This window comes from Rattus norvegicus, chromosome 4 (genome assembly GCF_036323735.1).
Source record: "Rattus norvegicus strain BN/NHsdMcwi chromosome 4, GRCr8, whole genome shotgun sequence".
NCBI classification, from domain to species: Eukaryota; Metazoa; Chordata; class Mammalia; order Rodentia; family Muridae; genus Rattus; species Rattus norvegicus.
Genome location: NC_086022.1, coordinates 60840019 through 60849508, shown reverse-complemented (window position 1 = coordinate 60849508; position 9490 = coordinate 60840019). Strand labels below are relative to the sequence as shown.

Below are 9490 nucleotides of genomic sequence, written 5' to 3'. Positions count from 1 at the left end.
ATGCTACAGGCCCGAAGGATCGAGCACTGTTCCATTTCCCAGCCTCCAATCTCTAACACCAATTTAACAAATGCACGCTGTATGTCTCGGTAAGGATGTGGCGCCACTCGTACTTTGCCTGCTTGGAGTTCCCCGAGTGTATTGTGCTGTTTCACGCCTCCCTAACTCTGCACACAATGTTCCTTCAGCCTGGAACACTCTTAGCCCTCTTCTCTTACTGGCTAACGCCTACTCACTGATCAGAGCTGAGCTCAAGGATACTGCCTCTTGGAAGACTTTCCCAGGAGCACCTCCACCTCTCGCGCTCAACCTCCGGCCACATGCTTGGTTTCAGCATTCATCCTGCCAGCCCAACAGTGAAAGCGCGCGCGGGGGGGCGGGGGGGTCGTCGGGGGACCGGGGACTGTTTCTATGGCGCTAGGCACTTACTGTGTGCCGACACTGTCGGACAGAACCATCTGATTGAAAATGTCCACATCCCTGTGTCCTGTCGTTGTTCCTCAAGGCAAGCATACATTCAGAAGTACATGCCGTGAGTTCCTCCCACCTGTTGAGCAAACAAGATACACAGTGATTTATCATGTAAACTGTATACCCACTGAGGGCAACTACTGCGTCTTCTCACTCTTGCGGTACCCGGAACAGACTCAGAACGGGCAGCAGATGAACGGAAGCAAAGAGCAAATACTAACGCAGCCTGGAACACGTCTTCCGCGGTGTTCACTGCTCTCCACGGGGTCAAAATCGGTCAGTGACTTCCTGAGGTAGCTGTTATAACTATCATGGTGCATGATAATGACATATCAGGAATGGAAGGCGTCAAGAATTCTCTGGTAACTTTCCCAAGGTTGCACAGCTAGTGTGCGACAGAGCTAGTTCCAGAGGCTGTGTTTACAGCTGCGGGAGGAAAGGAAGGCTGCCGTGACTCAGCAGAAATCCATTTCCATCCTCAAAGAGGAAGTCAGAGAATGGAACTCTGAGGACCTGAGTGGTCCGATGGGCGTGGCTGCATGTGGGCTTAATAGCTAACAGGCTTGCATCACAAGGCCATGTAGGTGCTCAGTGTAGAGAGGTGGGTGGTACTGATTCTGTTATCTTGTTTACTCAGCATGGGGCCTAGCAGCCCACATACTGCAACAGGGCGCTGTTTAAGGCCTCCATGACAGCAGTCAAGGCCTTATGGCATAACCCCTATGCAGGCCTATTCCAACGGACATTTTACCAAGGAGCATTTGGAAGACAATGTTGGAACTGTCTCTGAGGCTGCTAAACCTTGCTAGACACGGGCACTCTTTGTAAAATCACAACGGCCAGCTGCTCGCTGAAGTTTTTGGCAGTCCCCACAGAGCCTCCCAGGCAGTGTACCTTTCAGTGAGACAGACAAAAGCAGGGACACACAGTGACCAGCCCACAGCTGTCTTAGTACAAGCCTGCACTGCTGAAAAGACAAAAGCAGATACTTGGAATAGAATTTCGCTTCTGGGACAAGTATGAGCTTGGAAAACGATAGATCTGAACACCCACTGGGACGTAAGGAAATGAAAATGACCAGTTCCTGCAGACCCTTCACGTCCATAGTCCCTTTCAATCCTAAACAAACATTCTCTGCTTCTCAGACACACTCGACCTGAGTTCTACAGGTTATATGCACCCAAGAATGTGGCCTACAACACTGTAGCTGCTGTTGTTGATGTTGCAATGTCAAGAGGTTGGAAACCCCTTGCAGGTAATCTTCCCCTCAGAACTGGAGCCTCTCTAATGGTTTAAAGGGCTGAGCAGGAGCCAGGATAACCTCCCACAGGCTTCCAGTTGATAGTACAAAACACAACAGAAGCCAGGAAGACCTCCAGAACTCCAAATATCTGCATGGTCCCATGTCCCTGCACAAGACTATGCCCACTGGCTTGCCACCTGCTGAGGAATTTCTCCCAAAGACAATCATGCCCTGGCTTGAAAACTCCAGAAGCATCCATTGGATTTGTATTCATTTTCAGGGCACAGGGTCGAGTTTATAGCATTTTACTTTCCCATTAAAATAACCCAACTGTTGAGTTTGCAGCCTATTTTACCCAGATTGCAGATTAACAATTTAAAGCCATCTGCTTGGCAAGTATATCTTCCCGACTGACCATAAACTCCTTGAGGGTCGAGAACATAATCTTTCTCCTTTGGAGTCCCCTGTACAGATGATATGGCACAGAACTTGGCAGAGGTCAGAGGGACAGAGGACAAAGTATTTGGAGGACCCCCCACCAACACCCACCCATGCAGACACACCGTGCTCCAGTTCTGTGGCTGTCTTTGGGAGCACTTAAGTCTGAAATGCGATTTCCTCATCCGTAGATCCCTCTCTGGCCTCCCTACTTGTTGAGAAGATCAAATGAGATAATGCATGGGAAAGTATTGTGTAATCCAAGAACTGCCAGTGACTGAAACGTAAGGAATCCTCAGAGACGCACTTAGTAAGTATCTGATTGATTTTTAATGATAAGGTATTGTCTTCCCTCTTCTCCACAACCAGCCCCTTTAAGGATTTTATTTCCTGGAATTTAATTTTATTTGAGTAATAAAGCCACTTCACGTCTTCCTGATCGTGTGTGTTTCACCCCACAGTCACCTTAAAATTTGATTGTAATCTAAGCAAACCAACCCCATAACGTCACAAAGCACACTAGTCACGTCAGTCACCCAGGACTCATGAGAACGAATACATTCCGACCCCACTTCTATTTCAGAAGCTTTCTTGTGCCGCTACCAAACTGTGAAAATTGTACCCTCAGCAGGGATTATGCATATTCTTGTGTCAAGGCACACTCTGGATACAGGAGGCCTAACCTATGTCGTTGCTCTCTAAGTCCAGGCCAGCAGAGAACGTGAGAAATTTCACAGAGGCGACACTATAATTTGGCCTCTTAGAACACACCATTTATTTATAGTCCTGGTTCTGTATTTATTCTTAGCAAAGACAGCACGCTTGGTGATAACGGAGTTTTATAGGGTGCATTAGAAATCTTTCAAACGTGTAGTCTTTGCTCTGTTAACTAGAAAGACAAACAAACAAGAACAAAACAAGAGACACAAGGAGATGAGTAAAGTCTTAAATTCCAGAGACGAGTTTTTACCTGGTTCCCCCTTTTGTTCCCCCAAATAACATGAAAGTAAAAACATCCAGATTTTATACAACAGACAGAAACTAGACAGCGACAGAAGCACTGACTTGACTTAAGAACTATATCTCTCACTGAAGTAGTTCAATGTTTATTTTGAAACGCTACTTATGAAACTCTAGGAGCCTATTCTCTTCAGGTCAACCAAACTATGAGCCGTTGGATTTGTGTACAGGCTTGAGCTGTGCTGTTAACATACTGGACTCGGGCCAGTTTTGAATAATACCGGTAAGTTTATTTATAAAACCCCATTTAGGGGGCTGCCTTCCAGAGGAATTAATCAATCCAAAGCAGTTGTCTATGTTAAATACTCCTGAAGATAGGGGGAAAAAATAGTAAGCAAACAAACCAAACTCCTAAACTCATCATTGAACGTTCAACAACTGTAAACATAAAGTCAGTCCTGAAAGCCTTTGTTTGCATTTGAGACGGTCTTACTATGCAGCTCTGGCTAGCCTGGAAGTCCCTACATGGACCAGGCTGCTTTTAAACCTCCAATGATCTGCCTTTCTGTGCCTCTAGAGTGCTGGGATCATGGGCAAACACCACCACATCTGCCTTTTGTTGTTAGTTCCAGAAAGGAAGACCTTGCATGTGTCAAGCATACATTCTCAGCGGCGCGAGCTTTAGTTTTAGCAGATGACACTTATTGTATAGAAATACAGTTTAATGTTCAAACCTGATAGCAAGTTTATACGACTTTATTTTTGCCTAATTAATTGTTTTCAACAGACACGTTTCCTTCTCAGTCTCAATGCTTTCCTATGTCTCCCAAGGCTGGTAGGAAGTTAAATTCCTTTCACAGTCAGACCGGAAAAGAAAAATACCTAAGAGGAGACATGGTGGCTTTAAAATGTGCTGATTTATTAATTATTCTCTTTGCCGAACATGGCGGTAGGGTTGGTGGTGTTAGGAAGGCTGTGGTTTTTAGCAATGGAATGGTTCTTGATCCCTCTCTGTCCCAGTGATGTGTGAGGAGTGGTAAAACCTGTGGAGGTGGGGTGGGGCTGTCACACTGCAATCTCAATAGTAAAGGGTTAGGGTTAGGGTTAGGGGTTAGGGGTTGGGGTTAGGGGTTAGGGGTTGGGGTTAGGGGTTAGGGTTACGGGTTAGGGGTTGGGGTTAGGGGTTGGGGTTAGGGGTTTGGGGTTAGGGGTTAGGGGTTGGGGTTAGGGGTTAGGGTTAGGGGTTAGGGTTAGGGTTAGGGGTTAGGGGTTAGGGGCTAGGGGTTAGGGTTAGGGTTAGGGTCCACCAGGGACCGTAACCCATGCATTTCAAGGTGAACGTTTCTTGTGCACACAGGTTATTTACTTACTTCATATGTACTGCTAAGTATTTTCTGAGTACATTTTCCATAAAGAGCTCTCGTTCCAAAGACTTGTCAAAGTCTCTACCATCTTATAGTCAAATCATACTTCTATGGCATCTAATATAATTTAAGAAAAATAAACGAGAAGAGAGAAGTTGGGTAGAAGTTGTACGGCTTTAATAAAACTTGGGTTTCGCCTTTTATTTTGTCCCTGTAGGTAAAAAAAATCAGCAGACTTCCTGTCTAACTGGTACCACTTGAAGCATTTGGTTTAATTTTAGGATCCTTGATTGCTGCCGGGAACAAGTGTGCTGCTGTGGCATGAAATGGAAGGTACCTGGGAACCAGGCAAGAAAGAAAAGCCTTTCTCCATAAGTAACGCACTCACAGAAGTGTAGAACGCAAAGAAAAGGACAAGTGATTTCACTGAGGCATATAAAGCAACATTTCATCCTCAAGTTCTTGAAAGAGCCAAACCAACTGTCACACACGCCTGTCACAGAAGCCTTTCAGTCCCTTAAAGAACAATCGCAAGGCCAACTGCACGGCTGGACAGGCAAAGCTGCCTGCTGCCAAGCTCCACGACCCAAGTTCCAGCCCAGGACTCACCCAGCCAAAGAAGAATGTTGACCTGATTTCCACAAATTGTCCTCTGATCTCTACATGCCCACAGACATTTGGGCAAGCATGTATGTGTCTACACACACACACACACACACACACACACACACACACACTAAAAATAAACACAAAATGAAAAACCACAGCCCAGCATGGTGGTACATGCCTTTAATCCCAACACCTGGGAGGCAGAGCCAGATGAACATTTGAGTTTGAGGCCAGCCTGGTCTACATAGTGAGTTCCAGATCAGTTAGTCAAGGCTACATAATAAGACCTATTCTCTCTCTTGTGCGTTCTCCCCCCACCCCCACCCCTGTCTCTCCCACTCTCCCCCCTCCTTCTCTCCTTCCCACCTCTCTCTCTCTCTCTCTCTCTCTCTCTCTCTCTCTCTCTCTCTCCTCTCTCGCTCACTCACATACACGTACACACATGCACACGCACACGCACACGCACAGGGTCCAACAAGAGGACAACTAGGAATGCACCTCTGATAGTGACAGCTTGTCTGTAGTGCCATGCCGGTCCCCCTCTCTGCCTCTCTTTTCCTGACACTATGTGAACATCCTGCACATGGTCCTACCTCTGTGAACTCTCCCATGCTTCCCCCGCCATGATGGACTGGAACCTTAATGCAAACTAAAGCTCTCCTCAGGCAGGTTGCTTTTGTCCGGTATTTTTGTCACAGCTGCAAAAAAAGCTGACACGGATAGCAATCCACAATGGTTCCACCATTTCTGATGACTGGTTTCTCAGTAGAGAAAGCCAAGCACAAAGATAAACACATACTTATTATAATTATAATTCATTTCCAGGTGGGTGCTATGGGGGTTTTGTTTGTTTGTTTGTGTTTTGTTTTGTTGTTGTTGTTGTTGTTGTTTTGAGACAAGGTCTCATACCAGAGCACAAACTGGCCTTGAACTTGTATCAATTCTACCTCAGCATCCAGAGTTCTGGGATTACAGACAAAGATTCTAGGTGGACTTGGAATTCTGGGACGGAAGTGTAACTCCTTCCTCCACTAGGTAGACCTGGAAAGGAACCTAGGCTTTGAAGGCAGTACCTCTCAGCCCTGTAGAAGAGCGTGGGTCAGGCAGTGGTATTCGTAGCTGTCTGTAAAAGACATCAAAGGAAATGATGACAATGAACTTCCCAAATTATCAAATGCCCCTGATGACCTTACACGTCATGGCTGAAAAACTAAAAGTTACATTTGTTCCTCAGCATACCGATGGCAAAATCTCTGAGACAGAGGTACGTTGCTTATTCAAGTCAAAAACAAAACATCAATAACAAAAAAAAAAAAACTTGAATGGGAAACTGCTTTAAAGACAATACCTGGGAAAATAAATGATCACATCAATAAATCTCAAGAAGAGAAGGGAAAAGCAATCATCTCTAAAATGAATAAGCCTAAGACGGAAGGAACATGAATGAATATACTTTGGAATGAGTTTCCCTTTCAAAAGATCTGCGAGACTAGGCTAAAAAAATTAAGATATGTATACGGAAGTTATCTCAAGAAAGTGACAAGATAGGAAATAGATGACTGGGAAGATGTGTGTTAAGCTAATCCAAATGTAGGAGTTGCAGCACTGAGGTCCGGGCAAGGCCACATGCACGAACTAGGAACCAAAGATTGAGGCTCCAGGCAGAGCTTGCGGGACGTTATACCAAACGCATTTGCCTTGGTTTAATATGGCGCGGCGATGTGTTTGGATTTACGGATAATAGTTTCTCCGTTGCCTTTCCCTGTTTCTCTTTGCAGTGCTGAGGACTGAACTGAGGGGCTGTGAGCGCTGGCAAACACCCCACCTCTGAACTACAACCCGGCCCTCCGGTTTGCTTCAATCCGAGGTCAGGGATATAGTGGGTGGGACTTCCTGAGGGAGAATTGAACCGGAAGCTTCTCCAGTTGACAGTCCTCTTTCTTCACTTCCTGTCGAGAATACACGTGTGAGAGCTACAGTCGTATGTGGCAGCTCCTGGCTTTGACTTGATAAAAGATGGCAGGATGGGAAGACAACTGCATCTCAGACCTTCAGGGAGACAGACAACCGCATCTCAGACGATAAGGGAAGACAGACAACTGCATCTCAGACCTTTGGGGAGACAGACAACCACATCTCAGATGACGTGAAGTCAGACAAACGAATCTCAGATGATTGGAAGACAGACAACCGCATCTCAGATGATCAGGGAGCCAATATTCCAGTCCCAGACCTCCTATCTTCAAATATCTTCACGTTTGAGAAAAATGCATTTCTATTTACTAAGTCTCCATTCTCTGGTTATGTTTTTATAGGCATGGGAGCCTAACTCCCGTGGAATAAGTACAAACATGAAAGCAGTGTTAAAAAATGTAAGCTCTTTGCACTGCAAACGAAGCACAAAATTAAAAGGGGAAATCAAAAGCCAAGAAGTGTGTGGTGGTGCAAACAAACACGATGGTCGGCCTAGATGTCCTCCTACCAGAACGCTCTAGAACAGGACATGAGAAACAGGCAAAGATGGCCAGGACTATAGACTCCAAGGCTCACAATCTGCACAGAGACAAGTGTATGTTTTTGATTAGCAAATAACATATAAACCGTATTTTTTTATATACAAAAAGGTGATAGGCAACATTTCATGGAGTGTTTACAAAATCAATATACTTGACCAGAAAAGATGAAAGAATGCTGTGGTACAGGGAGTATTAGAGAGGGCCAAGGTGTCCAACCTCTCTGTGATTGAGGGGGGTTATTAATATAACAGTCATAAATTTTATCACGATTCCCCTGCCCCCGATTAGCATTTCCAAGCCTGTCACTAGCTCTGTGTAGAAGAGCCAGGTCGTCAGATGGCTGTCACTGCTCCACGTTGAAAGGGCCAGCAGCAGGCAGGAAGGTCGGCATTTCTCGGATTGGCCCCAACTGAGCAGGGAACACAGGCTCTACCACAGAGTTCAAGAGCACCAAAAGAATGTTAAATGGATGGATTGTTACTCACAGGAAAAGAAACAGGCACCATGCTTCCAATTATTCTTCACTGCAGACAACTAGCTGTTTCTGCTGGCTGGCGCGGTCCCTGCTTGGGGGCACTGCTGAGGAAACCCTGATGAAGAGGGATGAATGTGGCCAGTGAATTTTTTTTGACACAGCCCCAGCTATATTTTTGCTTATTGCTGGCAAGAGAACACGCGGGAGACAATCGACAAAACCGTTGTAAAGACGGCTCGGAGGACAAGAAGTCTTTATAGCCCTTCTCAAATCGAAACGTTTTATACTGACGACCGTCATCTCGGACATAGGACAGGCTTTCTTAGCTGTTGGTTAGAGAAGGAGAAAAGCTAACGAAATTCTCCCATGGTGCAACATGTGTATTACAAAATTTAAAATTCAAAGCCTTACAACACCTAAAAATAGGTAAATAGAACTGGGTATGATGAAATGCACCTCTAGTCCCTGCTAGTTGGGAATCAGGAAGATTGCTTGAGTCTAGGAGTTCAAGGTTAGGCAGGAAAATACAGTGAGACCCCCATCTCAAAAACACTCTGAGGACCACCACCAATAATTGGTAAAGACAAGGTAATAGTGACATAAATCAATGCCCTATTTTATGATAATGTGAATCTATTAAGAATCCTATACAGTCTTTGTGTATCTTAATCATTTATTTCATATAATTAAACTACAAACATCCGTGTTATACATATTTAATTCCTTGACCAAATTAAGTCTAACAAAAATATCAATTATATTTTAAAAAATACGTTTTGCTTCAGAACTGAGAAGGCAAGCACAAATGAAGTGAAGACAGTAAGTCCCTCAACTCATTTTAGGTCACCAGGCAGAGCTGGCTGATGTCATCTAGAGATGAATGGGGTGTTTGTTTCGTTGCTTCTAGGGGCCTGGACCTGGAGCAGCTTCTTCACAGGAAGCCTGTGCTCTGCATATACTTGTATGTTCTATCTCAGACATGTGGATCTGTAAACAGATGAGCTAACGGCACAGGATTATTGGTTTTTTGGGGGGTGAGGAGTCAAAATGTTTACTATCCAGCCATTCTTAATATTTCTTTGCATTATCTTAAGGTATTTCATCTAATTAAAAAAAATGGGATTGCAAACTCAGTTCCCTCACAATAATTTCTGCACTTATAAAAGTCCTTTCCCAAGTTACATGTGGAATCCCAGCCGTTGGGTGGCTGAGACAGGAGGATTGCTTTGAGTTCAAGTTCGAGGCCAGCCAGGACAACATAAAAAGATTTTCTCAGAGAGAGAGAGAGAGAGAGAGAGAGAGAGAGAGAGAGAGAGAGAGAGAGAGAGAGAGAGGAAGAAGGAGGAGGAGGAGAAGGAGGAGGAGAAAAGAAAAAGGAAGGAAGGAAGGAAGGAAGGAAGGATGGAAGGAAGGA

General features: G+C 45.0%; 1 long non-coding RNA gene across 2 annotated transcripts; it reads left to right on the top strand.

Moving 5' to 3' along the window:
* Positions 1-540: 540 nt before the first annotated feature.
* LOC120102488 (uncharacterized) lies at positions 541-9202 on the top strand. 2 transcript variants are annotated; one of them, XR_005504156.2, is made up of 3 exons: positions 541-1726; positions 2344-2462; positions 4694-9202. It is a non-coding gene; the product is annotated as an uncharacterized LOC120102488 (long non-coding RNA). The 2 variants fall into 2 exon arrangements; XR_010065779.1 differs by having other exon boundaries at positions 2344-9202.
* The last annotated feature ends 288 nt before the right edge of the window (positions 9203-9490 follow it).